At 42.9% G+C, this 4,252-nt stretch overlaps 1 non-coding gene across 1 annotated transcript; it reads right to left on the bottom strand.

The window, feature by feature from the left end:
- Window positions 1-3,112: 3,112 nt before the first annotated feature.
- On the bottom strand, window positions 3,113-3,310 carry LOC125611556. Its single transcript, XR_007341770.1, has one exon. It is a non-coding gene; the product is annotated as a U2 spliceosomal RNA (small nuclear RNA).
- Between the last annotated feature and the right edge of the window lie 942 nt (window positions 3,311-4,252).

The following is a 4,252-nucleotide window of genomic DNA, read 5'->3' as shown; positions in this document are numbered from 1 at the left end:
GAGAGAGAGAGAGACAGACAGACAGACAGACAGACAGACACGGATATGGAAGGAAGAGGTAGGGTAGGGAAAATATCAGATATTTATGGTCCATATTTCCAAAAAACCTTTCTTATATGGATACCTCTGTGTTTACCAAGTTCAGATGATATTGTTACTCCCTGTGATCAACAATGGACTTGGACTTGGCTACCCTCCCTGCCGCCTCCCCTGCGGGCACATGCTGCCTCTGCCCTGCTGCCCTAGTGCTTTTGTGTCCAATGTTAAGTTAAATCATTGGCCAATCTTAACATTCTGTACCCATGCAAATGTTGTCCACTCTTAGCCTAAATGGTGGATGTTCAATACCTGTTTTCTTTTACATTTTCCTCCTGAAATTATTAATGGCTTCTTACTTTGCCTAGAATTTCTTTTCATCTAAGCTCTTTCTTCTTCTTCCTCAAAATGCTCAGCTAGATATTTCATTTTCTACCATATGCTCTTGGAAACTCATCTTGGAAATCTATGTCCACTTGCTCCAACTTGGACCGGCTGCCCCCTAGACCCATTTCAGGCAAAAAAAAAAATCTTTTGTTTGTTTTGGGTGGTAGAAATTGAATCTAGAGTGTCTCACATGATAAGAGTGAAGGGGCTATACCCCCTATCCTCCCACAGGATTCTTATTTTTCTGAATCCTACACAGAAGCCACCTCCCCTCTGTTCTCTAAAGTTCATGACTAAATATTTGAAAGTTTTGCAAACCACAATCATTGGCAGACATGGTGGGAGTATTTATAACATACAAATTAGCAATTGCTACACATCAAGACTCTCTGGGGTGATGGGGACCTGGCTTACCAGCACACTACTAATCCTCATTTTTGGTTTATTCCTTCCTTTTTGCATATTCTGTAGCATATTGTCAGCCCTGTTTACCCATGGGTTCCAGATGCATGGATACAACCAACCACAGATTGAAAAATATTTTTTAAAATTGCATCCATATTGAACATATATACACTTATTTTACTTGTCCTCGTCCCCCAAACACTACAGAATAACAACTATTCACATGGCATGTGCATTGCATTAGATATCACATACCAGGGATGATTTCAAAGACATGGTAGCAGATACTATGTGCAACTACTACAACATTTTATAAAACAAGGGACTTGAGCAACCATGAATTTTGCTATATGACAGGGTCCTAGAACCAATCCCGCAGAGTGCTGCTTGACACAGCCCTTTCCTATCTTTGACACAGAGCAAGTGAGGAAGCTGCTGGATGAGGGAAAACAAGATTCAAACCCTGGGCTTAGAATGGAGAGTCCCATGAAGGTGGAATATGGTCACCTGACAGCTCCTGGGAGTTGAACGTGAACGTGATGGACACTGCAGACAGGCACCTCAGGGAATTCATTTTAAAATTTATGAGCAGAATTGGGCAAATGGTACAAAATGACAAATAGGAGAAATCAATTCTAGTACACTACAGCTCAGTAGGATGACTACAGTTAAACACTATTGCTGTGTATGGTTCAAAATAATAGAAGAAGGGATTTTAAATGTTCTCACCACACACACACACACACACACACAAATGGTAAATGTATGAGGTGATGGATACACTAATTACTCTGATTTGAACATTTACAATGTGTACATAAGTCAAAGCATCACATTATAATCCATAAGTTCATCTAATTAAGCTGTTAATTCAAAATACAAGGTAAAAAATTTCAAACCTGTAGAGAAAATAGAATGAGTATAAAAGGCAAAATAGGACAAAGCAACAACAGCAAAACACACACACACACACACACAAATAACAACTAAAACCCTTAGGGTACTGCTGTGGTTTGTAAAAGTGTCCCACAAAGGTCCACATCTTAAAGTCTTGGTCCCTAGCCTGTGGTCCTATTAGGAGGGGGGAAACTTTTAGGAGGTGGGGCTTAGTGGAAGGAAATCAGATCAATGGGGCTATTCTCTTAAAGGGGATATTGGTACCCCATTACTCTTTTTCTCTTTGCTCCCAGCCATCATGAAGTGAGCAGCCTCTTCTACCATGTAGTCCCTACCATGATTTTCTGCCTCACCACTGGCTCAAAGACAATAGGATCAAATGACCATGGACTGAAACCTCTGAAACCTTGAGCTAAAATAATATATCCCTCTTTTAAATTGATTATCTCAGGCATTTTGTCACAGTAATGGAAAGCTGACTGATGCAAATATAAAGTTTCATTTCTAAAGGACAATGGTACACAGAAGGGATGCAGAGGGAGAAGACAGAAAGAAAAGCAGTGGCAGAGAAGAGGGCTGGTGGTCGGGAATAAGAAGAAAAGGAGAATAGAGAGAAAGACAGACTTGGAAAAGGTAGGCTTGTAAAAAGAGAACAAAGGAGGACAGAGAGGAAGGTAAGCAAAAGACACCTACTCCTCTCCCCCCAGCAATCTTCCACGCAGCTTTGTGCTTAAGAACACTGGTGTTTCCTTTCTCAATTTTTAGCAGCTTTCTGGTTATTCAGACTATAAAATATGACAACATCTGACCCTTAGATGTTCTTTTGAAATATGCTGGCTGACAAAAGAAGCACAGTAGTGGGCTTAAATATTGTTTTTTTTTTTTTTGGCACAGAACTGTGAGAACACAGGGAGGAGAAACAGATGAAGTCAGGTGGAAATTCTGTAATGCCATCATCTAAAATGCTCAGATGCAAAAATTATATAATTTTGGTAGATGGAAGCAAGCCTAAGGAAAGCAAAGAAAATGCACCTTCAACCACATAACATTTCACAATGATTCTGTATTTTTTCTTAAGTAGAATTTTATTTATTTCTGCTTCATAGACATTACGTGGCCTTAGGATGTATAGACATCATCTTGATTTTCCTTTACTATTTTCTGCAAATGAACCAGAGAAGTGGAAGTGATCATTACATTTTAAAGATAGATGAAGCTGCTTCCAGTTCCAACAGGGACCTTCCTGATGAGTGAATGGAACGGAGTGGAGTGCTCTGGCACTTTGGTACCAGAATTGAACTCAGAGCTGCTTAACCACTGAGCCACATCCCAAGTTCATTTTTTCATTTTGAGACAAGTTCTCGTTAAGTTGCTTAGGGCCTCATTAAGTTGCTGAGGCTGGCTTTGAACTTGTGATCCTCCTGCCTCAGCCTCCTAAGCCACTGGAATTACAGGAATACACCACTAAACCTTGCTCTACTTCCAAAAATCCATTTAATATGTTGTCCTTGGGTAGAGGATGTATCAGATATTAAAACGATAAGAAGATACTACACTTAATTTAACCAAAAGGCCAAGAAGCAATGGTGACAGCTTTCCCTATAAGAGCAGCTGTTGCCAGTGTGAGGGCTCTTGTGGGGCTGCCTTTGTAGTGTGTTCCACACTTGGGGAGGCCTGTTACCTTGCTGGTTCTGCCCCTTGTGGCCACAGTCAGGGTCACTGCCTGTGCCACCAGGACTGAGAAGCTTCTCCTGCTTTACTGGGTCTCTTCTGGAGGCAGGGCCCCACAGGAGCTCACCTCATAACACTGGACATCTGCCTTTGTTGCTGACGATTACCTTTCCCTGATCCCTGGAGGCTGTGTGTGTGTCCCTTAACCCGGCACACTCTCATGGCCACCTTCTGTGAGAGAAGTCTGGTTCCAGGAACCAAATGGCTCTAAAGTTCAGTAATACCAGGCCCCATCTCAGAGCTCAGCATTAGGGGGAGCAGACAGCCATACACAGATACACTAGTGGAAGTGACAGGTGAAGTCCTGTTTGAGGAGGAGGCTACAAAGGGCCTTGACAGGCAGGAATCCACAACATCTTGTGCAAAGCTGTGGAGGTATGTGTGGGAACCACAGGGCCCCAGAGTAAGGGCACTGGTGGGGAGGAGGTAAGGAAGGCAGGATGCAGGCATGTCTCCAGGCTTCTGCACTCACCATGCCTATGGACATTCCCTCCCATCTGGTTACTTCAGAAGGAAGGATTTGGTAAACCCCTTTATATGAGCATTGCTTATGGATGAGTCATCTCTGTGGCCTTTGAGGCCACATTTCTCCTTCTTCTCAGGACAGCTGGTCTGTGCTAGGGCCAGACAACTCCAGGCTGAGCCTGGGGGAAGAAGAGTCCCTAATCACCCTTTCCACAGAGGCCTGCTTCTCTGTGGATGATGAGTAGAGACATCCACCTGAGGGTGGACCTTCTTCTTACCGGACCCAGAGATTCAGGAGGCTATGTTCTAAGCCCCCATTGGAAGCTCTGTG

Source organism: Marmota marmota, unplaced genomic scaffold, assembly GCF_001458135.2.
Source record: "Marmota marmota marmota unplaced genomic scaffold, marMar, whole genome shotgun sequence".
Lineage (NCBI taxonomy): Eukaryota > Metazoa > Chordata > Mammalia > Rodentia > Sciuridae > Marmota > Marmota marmota.
Note: the sequence above shows the minus strand (reverse complement) of the source record. Positions and strands in the feature narration are given on the sequence as shown.